This window comes from Lampetra planeri, chromosome 42 (assembly GCF_965212315.1).
Source record: "Lampetra planeri chromosome 42, kcLamPlan1.2.h2, whole genome shotgun sequence".
NCBI lineage: Eukaryota > Metazoa > Chordata > Hyperoartia > Petromyzontiformes > Petromyzontidae > Lampetra > Lampetra planeri.
This window is the reverse complement of record NC_136148.1, coordinates 204,009-220,694: the sequence shown is the minus strand read 5'-3', so window position 1 is coordinate 220,694 and position 16,686 is coordinate 204,009.

Here is a 16,686-nt window from a genome sequence, read left to right as displayed (position 1 = left end):
GTTACACTCACTCAAATGTTCGTGTGGTGGATCCCCGATTGACACGCGTCTCTCCTTCTGTCAGTGTCATCCCAAGCGTGCATCTTCCAAAGCGTTCCACCTTTACTCCTCAACAGCCTTTGCTGCACTGGATTTGTCAGTGGCCACGTTTTCTGATCCACGTTACCGCCACAGACAACGCTCACCGGCTGAGAACGCTCTCCCGCACTCGCACGGACGCCTCGCTTTTCCCGATCGAAATCAGTTTGCTGCAAGCTTTGACCAAGGCCTCAACGGGAATAGATAATGAGCTAAACTATTCAATGAGCAAGAAACGGCTTAGCTACAGTCGTCTTCGTCGTGTTCCCTATCCAACCCATGCCGGTCTCTTCTCAATATTCTGTACAGGCAACCCGCTTCTGGTGTTGGCATCACCAAAGCTTGAGTGCAATTGTGGTGCTACAGGGCATCTTAGGAGATGATCCATGGGTTTGCTTCTCCAGACAGGCACATTGTTCGGTGGTTCAGAAGCCCCCCCCCCCCCCCCCCCATGATTTCACGAGAGAGTTGCATCTGTCGAAACCCACTCTCTTCAGTCTGTTTCGGCTCCGCCACGTGAGCCATTTGGGATTTGGAGCCAGACGCGAGCTCCCCACTGCGGGGGGGGGGGGGGGGGGGCGTGAGTCCCCCGCCGGCGAGCCGGAGCGAGATCTCACGAAGAGCTGTTCAAACCTGGAGAGGAGTCAGGCAAGGACGTGTTCACTCGCCAGGGGTGTTCGCCGTCACATTAAAACATACCTTCTCATTATAGAATTTGCAGAGCGATAAATAAAACTGGGCAGAAATTATTGCGAATCGGAATTTCGGATGGCATCGTTATTCTACCGGTGGGAAGTGAATCCGTTCGCGGATGATTGAAGAGCTTCACAAGGAAGACTGCAAAGTTGGGCTCAAGATAAACTATGAGCACGTTTGATAAACAAATTAAAATAGCGGGTTCCAGGTAGGGCAACCGAGAGTCTGTGGAATGCGCGCGCCCGCGGTGATTGTTGTGGGCGTGTCGAGGTGAAAACGTGTCGAGGTGAAAACGTGGGAAATGAGGAGCAGGATGGAGTGAGTGCCTTTGGAACACGGAACGCCAATGACGCGCTAACGATACGCTAATGGTCCATCTCTGCTAATCGGGCGAGAGTGACTGCACAAACGAGGCGTGCACGTTGAAAACAATACAAATGAGACCCTGCTAAATTAAACAACGTCGACGAACAGTTAATGGATCGTTGAATGAAAATCGTGGGCCCGGAATCGTCACAATTCATCAAATCCGCGGCGTCATCAAAAAACTCCGAACCGAGTCTGCGAATGCCGCACAGCTTTGGGACTTAGCATCCCGCTGCATTCGATACGCAGACACAATAACTCGCGTTCGAGTATCTGCCACTCCACGCATCTTCTAGAAATACAACAAAAATGAAAGTTCGTCTGTCTGTCTGTTCCGAATACAAATCCACATCGTTAAAGCTATCGCCACCAAACTCGGCAGGGGTTACTTTTTAGAACTCCGCGGAAAAGCTGAGATACATGGCGAGCCGATATTTTATCTAGGAGGTGTGGGGGGCGGAGCCCCCCAAACGGCACCCCACACGCTCCCAGTGACGTGGTCCTCCCTAACCCGGCACACATTCACCTGGCCCCGCACACAGAACAGTCACACAATCACCCCCTCCTCCTCCTCGTCAAGGTAATCTCACAATTGGCGTTGATTGCATCACCCAAAACCCCGTTGGTGATTCCAATTGACGGGAAATCTCCATGAGCACCCACGCCGTCATTTCTTGGCGAGACAAGCAACGTGGCATCGTTCACGCGTCAAAACAAAGCATCGCTCTATCATTTTGTAACCCCACATTGGTCACGTTTTCTTACATTTTATTACAGGCCCCATGGCACAGCAACATCTTAACCTTTGCTGTAACGCCATTGACCCCCCTTCCTTCTGAACGCAGTGATTCAGTTTCATGTATTAGGTATAACCCTGTGAGCCATGCGGCTCTTGACTCGGGTGCAACCGCAACAAACATTAACATGAACAAGAAACATCTTAAAGTGACTACACGCAACAGAAACATCCTGGACAAAACAGCAAAGTCTTCCAGAAATGATCGAGCCACTCTACATTCACAAAATATAGCCGCAAGTACCCGGGCAACGCTGGGTATTTCCTGCATGTAATGTTGTTTTTAGAAGTGTGTGGTTTTACACACGACCCCATGGATCCCCACGGCCTTACCCGGAGCACGCAATTTCAGCAGCAATTGATTCAGCGAAAGCAAGAACTCTGGGCCGGTTTCGACAGGCAGATATGTAGAGAGAGATATCATATTATATGACGGAGAATATCCTCTGCTGGCGTATTGTTATTTATATTCTCCGCAATGAGGCCAATGATTATTGTGTGCTGCATTCGAGGTCAGTAGTCGTGAGTTATTGGCAAGGGAAACAGACGCTCAGAACGTTGTAGGGTGGGTTGTTATTGATTGCCCAAAGCCAGGCCCTGAAGGAATTGCTTCATAATTGAAGTCACTTTTTGTAACAAATTATCATCGCTGTTGCGTGCACATATCCTCATGGAAGCACGAAAGGGCAGTCCAGCATTGATCCATTCTATATCCGAGAGGCTCATTTTACATGTTTCCCACTGAGATTTTTTTTATGGTTGCTCGGGGTCCACTCTGGTTGCTCGGGGTCCACTCTGGTTGCTCGGGGTCCACTCTGGTCGCTATGCGGTCCACTCTGGTTGCTATGGGGTCCACTCTGGTTGCTATGCGGTCCACTCTGGTTGCTATGGGGTCCACTCTGGTTGCTCGGGGTCCACTCTAGTTGCTATGGGGTCCACTCTGGTTGCTATGGGGTCCACTCTGGTTGCTATGCGGTCCATTCTGGTTGCTATGCGGTCCATTCTGGTTGTATGTGGAAAGGCTGTTGCCATGGATACGGGTATAATTTAAGCGCTCATGTGACTCGTTTTGTACCAATCAGTGGATAACCCAACGTCATATGACTTGATATAAACCAATCAGCTGGACATCTGTGAAAAATAGCTTGATAGCTCAACGGATTCCTCCAGTATTCATAAATATGATTATTCTGACCCTGTCGGTATCATGACAATCCAACGTCGCATATCCAAATCTCTGGGGACAGACATGAACGGATGTGAAAATTCGAATTTGTGAACACCTCTAGAATACGGACAGTTACACAATGGCACAGATACAGTACCGTGGGTGTGGGCGGTTCATCGTTTGGGGCGGATTTGCGACGTTGTACTGTACTGCAAGCCGGTAGCCATGGAGTCAACATTGGGGGGGACCAAATCTTCCTGGGTGTCTGGGGGTCCCAACCCAGAAAAATATCTAAATTTTAAAACTCATTTCCTGCCTAAAATACATAAAAATACACTAACAAATGGGATGGACTTTTTATTAATTTTTTACAATGTCTAATAGTGTATTGTATTACATTACTCTGTTTTTACTTATTTTTTTATCATTTCTTGTTTCATTGTATGTAATGGAAGAGATTAGGGATTAATAAAGTACAACCATAACCACAATCATATACACAGAAATCTATGCATTGATTTATATGAAGACAAGTACAGATATTGTGGCCAAGGTTTAGCAAATTGTTGCCTTCATTTACATAGCATAGCAATTTTTATAGCAATATATTGGGGGGGACATTTTGAGCATATTTGAATATTGGGGGGGATGTCCCCCCCAATGTATATTATAATTACGGCCTTGCTGTACTGCATTTGAACGTGACATGTTGTGTTTAGCAGATACCACTGCCTCCTGATTGAGCATTTAGTTGGAGGAGCATGGGAGGAGCAAACATCAGAGCTGCGTGGTATTCCACGTCGCGCGGAGAAGCAGTCCGTATTAATTAATAATTATCGATTGCCAATTTGACGATGAAAGGCTTCTCTGAGTGGTGACACCGTATTAACTAGGCCGATGTCAGGCGCTAGTATTTGACGAGTTCGTTCGATTTTATAAGTGAACGGCCCGATGGCTGGATACGAAATGCTCAAATCCTGCATGACCCAGTGGAGGCTGACAGCAACCTCAGCACGATGCGTCTGCATCGCGGTTCCAACCGTTGCCACCCGCGCGGTGCGTTTGCGTTGGCACGGTACATAAAAAATACGGAATTTAATATCTGGTACAAAAGATGTATTACCGAAGCTATCAACAGAAGGTGTGTACAGGATTAACTGCACGTGTGGTAGATGTTATGTTGGGCAAACAGGACGAATGATCAGCACAAGACTAAAATAACATCAGAGAAATATTAAATTCTCCCAAATGCAACTGTCAGCAGTAGCAGAACACGCGTGCCAACAAGGACAGTCAATTGATTTTGATGATGTTGAAGTGTTATGCAAAACTAGCTACTACTGGCCAAGACTAATTAAAGAATCTATCGAAATTGAAAGAAATCAAAATAACTTTAACCGTTCGGTTAATAAATTATTTAAATGCATGTTTACAAATAGCAGCCTACTTCAATAGGGATCACCGTTGGAGGGGCTATTTTAATAAACACAGTAGACAGGGAGGACAAGTTCAAAGGGCTCGCATGATGCATAAAAGCCGTTGCCCCCCCCCCCCCCCACGTGGTGCAAGAGCGCAGCTGCGTGGTCACCACATCTACGCCTCTATATAAGGAACGAAACAGACTTCTCCACATGTCTGTCTGTCGCCTGATGAAGCGAGTTGTAATTACTGGCGAAACTTCGTACTCAGTTTGTAAATGTTGTGGCTTGGCTCTCCAACACACCGGTTAGTGCTGTACTAGTGACGAATTGGCATGTTCTGTTTACGTGACAACCCTTACTAGTTGGCTGTGTCGGGTGGTGGCGGGTTTTAACGACACATTTATATATTTACGCGATCTAACCCAAAAACCTCTGTTATGGATGATATTGGTCGCGAAAGACTCTGTGTTAAACTGGCGTTTGCATTGTGACATCATCATTCTGACATCGCCGACCACCAATAAAGAGTCATCGCAATGGAAGGCTCTGCGTGCTCTTTGAAAGTGATCCCGTCTCGTTATAACTCATGACCGAGGTGGTTGTTGTTGTTGTTGTTTGGTTAGATCGCGTTAATATAAATGCGTGCGTTAAACCCGCCACCACCCACCACAGCTAATTAGTAAGGTTTGCCAGGTACACAGAACATGCCACTTAGTTACTCGTTCAGCACATCAGTGTGTTGGAGAGTAAACCCACAGCATTTACAATTTCAAGTACGACGTTTCGCTGGGAATTACAACCCGCTTCATCAGGCGATAGCCATTCAATCCACGTGTGGCCGAGTGACCCTGACGCTCTGTGTGCGCGTGTGTGCGTGTGTGTGGGGCCTGGGGAACGGGAGTGGAGCGGTTAGCGAACTGCGCTGCGAACCCGGCGACCCGAGATCGATCCCCCCTCATGGCCAACATTGGTGACGAATATTTGAACCGGTCCTAGGCCTCCCCTAGGTCAAGGCAGCCTTAAATGGGTACCTGGTGCGGTGTGTAAATATTGGCCACTCGGGAGACAAAGGCGGTCGGCCGTGGTGCTGGCCACTCAATCCCCTCGCGTGCCGTTCCAGCCTTCATAGGCGCTCGCTAACAGCACTTGCCCCTACAGCACTTGTGTTAGGGCTATACGGGAATCTTTGTCTTTGTGGGGGGCCTGTGACCAAATGATAATCAATTGCACGCAGACAAGATCATCCACTGCTGGATGAAGACTTCCTTCCCCAGGCCGCGACCTTCCTTCATGCACCCAAACCACCCCAGCACCGTGCCCCACGTCACGACCTCGTTGCTCCATCTCCTCTGTGGCATTTTCCCTCCTTCGGCAGCCACTGGGTCGTTCTTTCTCATCCACCGGCGACCAATGCCTTGTCCTGCCCGTCTCTCCACGGTGGCTAGGAGATGTTAACTACCTCGCCTGGTGTGCAGGAGGTCGTGGGTTCGATCCCGACCCAGACGCCTGTATATTTAGAGTGTGCATGTCTCTCTCCCCCTGTCCGCATGGGGTTTTGTCAAGGACCTCCGTTTTTTCCCTCCACATTAAGAAACGTGCGTTTAGAGTATTTGTCTATTTATTTGTGGGTGTCAGCCCAAGCGTCATTGCTGCTGTGCCGCGTTATTTACACAGCACACAGCGGCGGGACTGCCGAGCCCTGCATTCCGTTTGCGCGGTGACCTTTTGTAATCGTATTCTCAACCCTGTCTCACCCTCACTCGTACATCGCAGCATTGACGCCGCGTGCCGAGTTGGCAACACATTTTATGGATAATAATAACAAGATAACATGTTAGGATCGCATCATACTGAGACGTGGTTTATGCAACGGTGGTGGGATGTTAACTACCTTGCCTGGGACGCAGGCGGTCGAGGGTTCGAACCCGACCCTGACGATACCTGTATATTTGGAGTTTGCGTGTCTCTCTCTCTCTGTGGTCGCGTGGATTTTTCTCCGGGTCTTCCGGTTTTCCCTCCACATTTAGAAACATGCGTTTAGAGTATTTGTCTGCTATATATTTTCACGTGATAAGCAACTTCGTTGAGCTATCATTTGTGGCCAGGTCACTTCTAAAGAAAGAGCTTTACAGACCAGTATGCCTTACCTGGTGAAACAAGTTTATAGTTATTCCTTCACTGTCACGTTCAGGTCTCTAACCTCCCTCCGTACGTTCTCTCATCCGTGCGATCCTCTTGAAACAACAACAGTCACAACTTCATGATCAACTCATCCTCGGACCAATAGGATGCACCGACATCTCTTCAGAAGAGCTGAGCCTGAAAATATCACTTAGATGGCGATCACCATGCGTGTAACAGGTGTTATAGACTGCGGGGTCTCCGTTATGGACGGCAGCAAATTCCATTGTACTCCTATGCTCCCGCATCTGTCACCCACGCCTTGAACAACCCGTACTGACCGCCCAGCGTGAGATTCCGAATGGTCAAATGACCAGCGGTGCCACACGGGCGAATTGCTGGACACGGGGCAAGCAGCTGGTGGCGGTATGTGGCGGGATGGTGGCTCGAACGGTCGAACCTTTGTTTGGGGGGCTGCAGCAGCAGCAGCAGCAGCGGCGCGTGAATGCAGCGGGGACGCGCACTAAGGGACGGGGGTGGGGGGGTGGGGGGTGGGGGGGAGACGCCAAAGTGCAGCGCGAGAGACGCGCGGTTGGACCGCGTCGCCGCGTGCCGCGCTCGCGTCTCGCCACGACGCGTGGGCCCCAGCCCGGGGGGGGGGGGGGGGCTCGAGAATAACTTGGCGAGCTTCGACGTTCAACTGGAAACGGAACGCGGGTAGGAGCACAGGCGGCGTGTGCGCGCGTTGCGGCGAGCAGACAGAGAGAGAGGGGGGCACGTTCTGTTACGTCCTCGTCTCCCTGGACCCCCCCCCCCCCCACGTTCCCACTCACCCCGCTAACTCGGCGGAACGACGCCCCCCCCCCCCCCACGTTCCCACTCACCCCGCTAACTCGGCGGAACGACGCCCCCCCCCCCACGTTCCCACTCACCCCGCTAACTCGGCGGAACGACGGCCCAAGGAGGACGACGCAGAGTGCGTCAGAGGACCCCAACGACCACGGTGGAGGTGGAGCGATGAGATCGACGATGAGAGGCGCAGGGGTGACGACGGAACGTGGCATCGCGGGACCGTGAGAGAAGGTGACTGCGTGGGGAGGACTTCATCCAGCAGTGGATAGACCATGGCTGATAATCATTATGCAGCATCTATGTGTTACACGTACAGTGCTTCATATGCACAGGGCAATGCATGTGACCAAATCACTTGGAATGCAATCGATCTCGGCAGATCTTGGAAGATAAGCAGCTTTTGCACCTGGATAGCCGAGCCGTGGTGGCTATGCACATGCCCTGCAGGTGCGTATGTTGAACTTCTTTCGCACCGTACGTAGCGAGCCGTGATAATTGGAGAACGACTTCAGTGGCTGCCGAAGGATCCAGGACTGTGGAGGCGGTGAGGGTTGGTGAATCGCACAGACGTCGAGGTGAGATTAGAGAGCCGCCGCATTCGGTGATGCTATTCTTAGTTAACAAATGTATTTTTATTAGCCTTGTTATGCATGCAGCCTGACTTTCAGTTGCAAAGTTGTAACTTAAAATTCCCCCCAGGGGTCAACTCAACCCAGCACATCTCAATAAAATTGGTGCTGTACCACTTTTTGTATTGTTTGTTCCTTGCGAAATCGGTTTCCGCTCTCAATAGACTCTTACCGGGTTGTAAACACTGCGATGTTTTAATTGCCCCAGGAATAAATTACTCCCAGCATAGCAATGTGGAATTTCCACCACAAACATCTTCCAAACGAGATTGACTGTTCATATAATTACGAAGGAGCTCTGTAATTCACAGGTAGGTCACTGGGTCAAACCATCTAACACGGATTAGGGGCCCAACCAGGCAAGCAACGCTGAACCCCTGATGTGAAAATCCGAGGTACAGGTGGGGGTGTTCCCATTCCACATCATCACACTTGACTCAGGCATCACTCGCACATCACCCACACATCGTCCGCATCACCCACACATCACACACACACATCACACACACACACACATCACACACACATCACACACACATCACACACACATCACACACATCACACACACACATCACACTTGACTCAGACATCACTCGCACATCACCCACACATCGTCCGCATCACCCACACATCACACACACACATCACACACACACACATCACACACACATCACACACACATCACACACACATCGCACCCACACATCGCACACACACATCACACACACATCACACACACACATCACACACATCACACCCACACATCACACACACACATCACACACACATCACACCCACACATCACCCTAACCATTCACACATCACCCACACATCACCCACACATCGCTCACAGTTCACCCAAACATCGCTCGCACGTCACCCACACACATCGCTCATCCACCGCTCACAGATCAATCGAACATCACTCCAACATCACTCACGCGTCGCTCACACAGTTACTATGCTAATGAGACCCACCACTCACGGTGCCGCAACGGATGTGTGTGTGATGTGTGTGTGATGTGTGTGTGTGATGTGTGTGTGTGATGTGTGTGTGTGAGATGTGTGTGTGTGATGTGTGTGTGTGGTGTGTGTGATGTGTGTCTGTGATGTGTGTGTGATATGTGTCTGTGATGTGTGTGTGTGTGATGTATGTGTGTGGTGAGATGTCTGCGTTGTGATGTGTGTGTGTGATGTGATGTGTGTGATGTATGTGTGTGTGATGTGTGTGTGTGATGTGTGTGTGTGGTGTGTGTGATGTGTGTGTGATGTGTGTGTTGTGATGTGTGTGTGTGATGTGTGTGTGTGATGTGTGTGATGTGTATGTGATGTGTGTGTGTGTGATGTGTGTGTGATGTGTGTGATGTGTGTGTGTGATGTGTGTGTGTGATGTTTGTGTGTGTGATGTGTGTGATGTGTATGTGATGTGTGTGTGTGATGTGTGTGTGTGTGATGTGTGTGATGTGTATGTGATGTGTGTGTGTGTGGTGTGTGTGATGTGTGTGTGTGATGTGTGTGTGTGTGATGTGTGTGTGATGTGTGTGATGTGTGATGTGTGTGTGTGTGATGTGTGTGTGTGTGATGTGTGTGATGTGTATGTGATGTGTGTGTGATGTGTGTGTGTGACCACCCACGTGCCGTTGGTTTGGTGGGGAGCGGTGATGTAGCGGTTTGCACGCTGCGCTACGAAACTGGCGACGCGAGTTCGTTTTCCGCTCACGGTCACCAACGCCAGTGCCGATTATCTGAACGGGTCCTGGGCCTCCCCTAGGTCGACTCAGCCTCCAATGAGTACCCGTTGCGGCGCATAAAACATCGCCACTAGGGAGACAAAGGCGGCCGGGCGTGGTGTTCGCTACCCACCCCCTCGTGTGCCGTGCCGGTCTTTATAGGTGGTACTACACGCTCACAGCACTTGCCCCCAACAGTGTGATCAGGCGACACGGGGGGGGGGATCTCTGTATTTGTTTTTGCCGTCGGTCTGACACACAGCGGTAGCACGCCGGCAGACGCTCACTCACCTGTGCCAGCCAGCGGGCTCCCACCGATGCGTCCCGTTACAGTGGCGCGTCAGCGCGGAGAGAAGATAAATACGCAGGGGGGGGGGGTATTTCCTCGCGCGCGCCTCGTATTTCTGGAAAAAACGAGAGCATTGTTGAAATGCCTGCCGCTGCATTTTTCACGGCCCCATTCGCATTACGGCTCCCGTCTCACGGGGCAGATGAAAAGCTGTGTTAGAAACGGAGTAGAATGCGCCTAACATTTGTTTAAAAAAGAAAAAAAGATACATTGAGAGATGGCTTGGAGGGCTGGTGACTGCTCAGGCACTCGTGGCCGGTAACTGACACCTGGGTTCAACACCTGGACCAGGCTGTTTCCCACAGGGGGTCATGGTCATAATAACTTCATGAACCTCTTGAGATCCAGGGTTCAATCACGGGGACTGGGTGTCCCTCTGGGGCTGATTCAGGGTAATACATTAGCATGTCGAAGCTCTTGGGGCAGGGTGTCTCCCAGGGGGCTCGTGCTCATGTCAATGGATTGCCAGAACCTCTGAAGTCCTGGAATTGGGTTTCCCTCTTCAATTGATTTTAGGCAAAGAACCAGGAGCGTTTAGGTCGCGGGTTCAGTCTCTGGAACTAGATTAACCTCTGATAGATATTTATACCAACTCCACAATCCATCTAAGCACCTGCACAAGAGCCAATCTAATCGCTGCATCTCCACAGTGGACACCTGTAGCGATGGACCAGTGCCGCTGAGTCCCTGGGTTCAAGCCCCAGAAGTGGCGTGCCACTCCAGGAGGCTGCCGTGCTGGTGTTGAGCTCAGGATCTGTGTTTTCTTCTTCTAGGGCGTTACTTTTATGGTTGGTCTTCGGGGTCAGAGAGCCAATCACCTTTCTGAGGTCTCGGGTTTAACCGGTGGGGGTCGCCCGCGGCGTTGGAACATGGTCATCACGCGCCGCGTGATTGATGGTCTCATAGCAGCCGCCGCATTGGCAAATCCTCGTGCCAAAGCGCAGTTGCCTCTTTATTGAGCCATGCCGTGAAAATGAGGCTGAAGAAATAATGGCGAATTTAGTCATTGCGTTTGTTTCTCTTTAGCCACAAAATGTATGTGTTTTCTAGAACGTGGGTGATACGAATATAAAATAATTATTTTCCCCCAGGTTTTTAAGGTCACGTGTATAAGTTTAATGCTTGAAAAACAACTTTTGCCAGCCACCACCTTTTTGTAACAATTTTAGCTGCAATATTCGAGGCAATGTAAGTGGAGTTAAAGCATGATTTGATCCACACCAAGCACACAATCCTTTACGTTTTTATTTACTCATTTTACACCGAAGCCATTCTCCAAGAAAAATTATAGTACCAACAATTGTTTAAAATTATTGCATTGTTTTTGAAATGTAAAATTTCTTTACGAATAATATTATTTTTGTAAACAAATTTCCTGGGCATTATGTTGAAAAAAATAAAACATGTCGATGCATTTTTTTTATAAGTTTATTTTTCTCCACGTTATTGCATTGCATACATCATAATCAACCTTGATCAATACACTGTTGGATGAAGGTCTCCTCCCTAAGCCATCGCCATCTCTCAGGGTCCCGTGACGTGACACATTTCAATAGGGAACACAAATATAATCCAAACATTCACATTCAATTATTTATATCACCAATTAAATGTATTACCACATTAATTAGACATAAACAAGCAGATCATTAGAAACATGTAGATTACTTTTGACGTTCAGATATGTCCTCTTTGCATCGATGTTTAGCCAACAGCATCTGTTAAGCATGAAACCCCATGCTAAGTTTTTATATCTTTCGAGTTTCATCATCAGGATGCGGACTGGTTAAACACATTCCACTTGCTTGCGTGCCATCATAGGAAAAAGTAAAAAAAAACATAAAAAAACATTATAGGCTGTCTGGGCGGGTTGTGGGTGTTATTTTATTCTTAAACGGGCCGCGCGTGTACACAAAACCCCGCGTGTGCACGCAAACCCCGCGTGTACACACACACCCCGCGTGTACACACACACCCCGCGTGTACACACACACCCCGCGTGTACACACACAAACCCCGCGTGTACACACACAAACCCCGCGTGTACACACACACCCCGCGTGTACACACACAAACCCCGCGTGTACACACACACCCCGCGTGTACACACACAAACCCCGCGTGTACACACACAAACCCCGCGTGTACACACACACCCCGCGTGTACACACACAAACCCCGCGTGTACACACACACCTCGCGTGTACACACACAAACCCCGCGTGTACACACATACCCCGCGTGTACACACACACCCCGCGTGTACACACACAAACCCCGCGTGTACACACACACCCCGCGTGTACACACACAAACCCCGCGTGTACACACACACCCCGCGTGTACACACACACCCCGCGTGTACACACATACCCACAGTACCCCGAGGATTCTTTTATTTCTCGCCAAGCTCCTCAGAACACGTCGTGTTCCCGGGAATGTTCCCGCAGAATTCCTGCGCATTATTTCTCGCGACTGACACGGCTGGTGGATTCCCGTGATCCCGCCGAAGGCCCCGAGGAGTGTCCGTGGTGGAGGCGTCCTTCCTCCTCCTCCTTCCTCCCCCTCGCCCTTCCTCCTCCTCCTCCTCGTCGCCCTTCGTGAGGCGCGAGCCGCTCGTGCTCCCTTCGCCCCCCCGCCTTGCGGCGATCGATCACGAAACAACCACCTCAGTCTCCCTCACACTCACCTCGTTCCTTCACTCAAGTGCCCATTCGTCCGCTCACTCATCGAATGTGTTCATTCGATCACTCGTTTGCCCCTTCATTCGCTCACGCACTCGGCTCATTCCCCTCATTCTCACCCACTTACTCATTCGTCCGCTCGCTCACTCAACCTCGCGTATGCTCTCCTTCAATTTGCACACCCCCTCACCGACTTATTCGTTCACTCGGCTCATTCCCTCTCATGCTCACGCAATTACTCATTCACTCACTCAACCTCGCGTCGTCTCCACATTTTCACACCCCCTCACACACTTATTCGTTCACTGACGCACTCGACTCATTCCCTGTCATGGTCACTCACTGAATCACTCACTCAACCGCGCGTATTCTCCCTCTCACTTTGCACACTCGCTCAGACACTCATTCATTCACTCGTTCACTCACTCACTCGACTCATTCACTCACCCGCTCACTCTCCTTGGGCCCAAGGGTGCCTCTCACTCGCAATGGCCATTGTGTAGTCACACGGAGAACGTATCTGCCCCCCCCACTCCACGCGCATCGTTGTTCACTGGGGTGCCAATGAACTCGAGAATGAACTCGTATTTCTTGACAACTGCTTTTTTGCGTCTAGTTTGTTGTCTTTCCCCCACGTCTCCCATGAGCGCGGTTGGCGACGCAAGAAGTTCAACATACGTCCCACTTTTTTGTTGGAAGTATATTGCCACGTGTTTCAAATCGACTATTCAGAACTTAAATTCTCGCCGAATATCTTCCGAGTTGCTGGCGGACTGCAGGAGGTGGTGGCACGTGGCCTGTTGCAGCCACAGCGACAGCGTATACTGGATATGGTGTGTCAGGTGCTGCATCAATCTTTTCCAGGTTGCCCACTCGGACAGACCCAGCTGAAATGAATCCATACGACGTTCATTCGCATAAAAGTGGTTTGGAAAATTAATAGGATTGAGATAAATGTGTGCGCATGTACAGAACCTTCAGTCAGCCCAATGCTGCATGCGGCCTCTCCACAGGGGCCGTTTTTATAACCAGTGGCGTTATTGTTTGACCATACTTCACCATGCTGACCAGTGTGGGTTGAAGATGGGTAGCGTATACATGGAAGCATAGAAGTAGAGTACAACTATGGATTTGACTGCACTGCCATCCATGCCCAACGCGTTGGCCGCAGCTCTATGAAATATAAACGCCCTCCAACACAAAATATCGACACCGCAATCCAACACGAAATATCCACACCGCACTCCAACACAGAAGATACACACCGCACTCCAACACAGAAGATCCACACCGCACTCCAACACAGAAGATCCACACCACACTCCAACACAGAAGATCCACCCCGCACTCCAACACAGACTATCCACACCGCACTCCAACACAGAAGATCCACACCACACTCCAACACAGAAGATCCACCCCGCACTCCAACACGGAAGATCCACACCGCACTCCAACACAGAAGATCCACACCACACTCCAACACAGAAGATCCACCCCGCACTCCAACACGGAAGATCCACACCGCACTCCAACACAGAAGATACACACCGCACTCCAACACAGACTATCCACACCGCACTCCAACACAGAAGATCCACACCACACTCCAACACAGACTATCCACACCGCACTCCAACACAGAAGATCCACACCACACTCCAACACAGAAGATCCACTCCGCACTCCAACACAGACTATCCACACCGCACTCCAACACAGAAGAACCACACCACACTCCAACACAGAAGATCCACCCCGCACTCCAACACAGACTATCCACCCCGCACTCCAACACAGAAGATCCACACCGCACTCCAACACAGAAGATCCACTCCGCACTCCAACACAGACTATCCACCCCGCACTCCAACACAGAAGATCCACACCGCACTCCAACACAGACTACCCACCCCGCACTCCAACACAGAAGATCCACACCGCACTCCAACACAGAAGAACCACACCACACTCCAACACAGAAGATCCACCCCGCACTCCAACACAGACTATCCACCCCGCACTCCAACACAGAAGATCCACACCGCACTCCAACACAGAAGATCCACTCCGCACTCCAACACAGACTATCCACCCCGCACTCCAACACAGAAGATCCACACCGCACTCCAACACAGACTACCCACCCCGCACTCCAACACAGAAGATCCACACCGCACTCCAACACAGAAGAACCACACCACACTCCAACACAGAAGATCCACCCCGCACTCCAACACAGACTATCCACCCCGCACTCCAACACAGAATATCCACACCGCACTCCAACACAGACTACCCACCCCGCACTCCAACACAGAAGATCCACACCGCCCTCCAACACAGAAGATCCACACCGCACTCCAACACGGAAGATCCACACCGCCACATGTCCGACTCGACCAGTTAGCCGACCCACAGCCAGTGCACGATGTGTTTATGGTGGAGTTGCAATTTTCTAAACATTTTCTCAATTCCAACCTTTCCACGTTTTATTCGCTTGTACCTCGGTCCCCAGCGAGTCGCTACTCCACGAATATAAACTCAGTGCATTTGCTGGTCGTTAGAGACAGGCGTGTGCACGTGCACATTGTCGAATAAATGTGGTTAGGGTGCAGGTAATATGTTTTAAGTAGAAATTAGTTACAGGTAATGGCGTCTATGCAATCACATTTGTAATCAGGAGGCGAGTGTAAAATTAACACATGAATCACAGCACACGTGATTGCCGCCAGTGGCCGTTAAGATGCAATTCTGCTTTGGGAAATGCGGAGCTGCTCCCGTTAACATTCTTACTTGTGCACTGGATTGTATAGTCCCGACATGCTGCTGGATAAGAGCCTCCCCACGCCTGAACAGGTCTTGGGGGGTTGACCCTACGCTGGTCGGAGCGGGTTGGTGAAGGTGGGGCCTTGGCCCAGAGTACAACACAGGAATTGATTTTGCTGCACTGCTCTCTACTGACAGTCTAGCCACGTAGCAGCCGACAATACCGTGTATAAATGTTGATAAGGCCCACGAAACCGCTTCGTTGAGCGATCATTTGTGGCCAGGTCGCTTCTTAAAAAAAGCTAGAAAGCTCTGGGCCTTACCTGGTAAAATAAACGTGTTTTTTTGCTGAGTTTAGCTTGGTTTAGATCACATCAGCCGATCGAATGTCCTCTCTCTTCCGAGTGCGGTGTCAAGGTCCCTTTGGCACAGTTGCCCCGGTGCAGTCGCACCGCCTGCACACGACCCGATAGCGACGCCACGAGTCGACTCCACACTTTGTCCATTGGCTCCGAACACGACCATGCAGTCAACACATGCCAGTGCTCATTTATCCCAACATTTGCATAACTTCGTGGCGATATACATGACAACACCATTCCGACGCTGTGCCAATATACAATAACCTAATAAAAATGAGCAGAACATTCCCGATACCAGTGCCGATTCTTGGATGGGATTGTAAACTGAGCTGCAAATCATGGAACGTGTGGCACACCTGCCCACGCTGCGATACACGGTCTCTGTGCCTCAACAAGCCGACCGCAATGATGACATCTCAGACTGATGAGGACGAGGAATTCTTTGCTGTGGTGAAAAAACCTCTTCGCGCGTCACGAAAAGGCCCCGCGGGCCCAAACGCGTTGCCACGAGTGCTCTACTCCAGGCTGTCCTAGGCCTAATCATTCAAACAAACCCACTGCTTCACCTGTGGTCATCCATTACCTGCCAACGAACACAAGAGTGGATTTCAGCGGTGTGAAAAACCCGCGCGGGATCGCTCCGTTCAAGAGCCTGGATTGTAGCA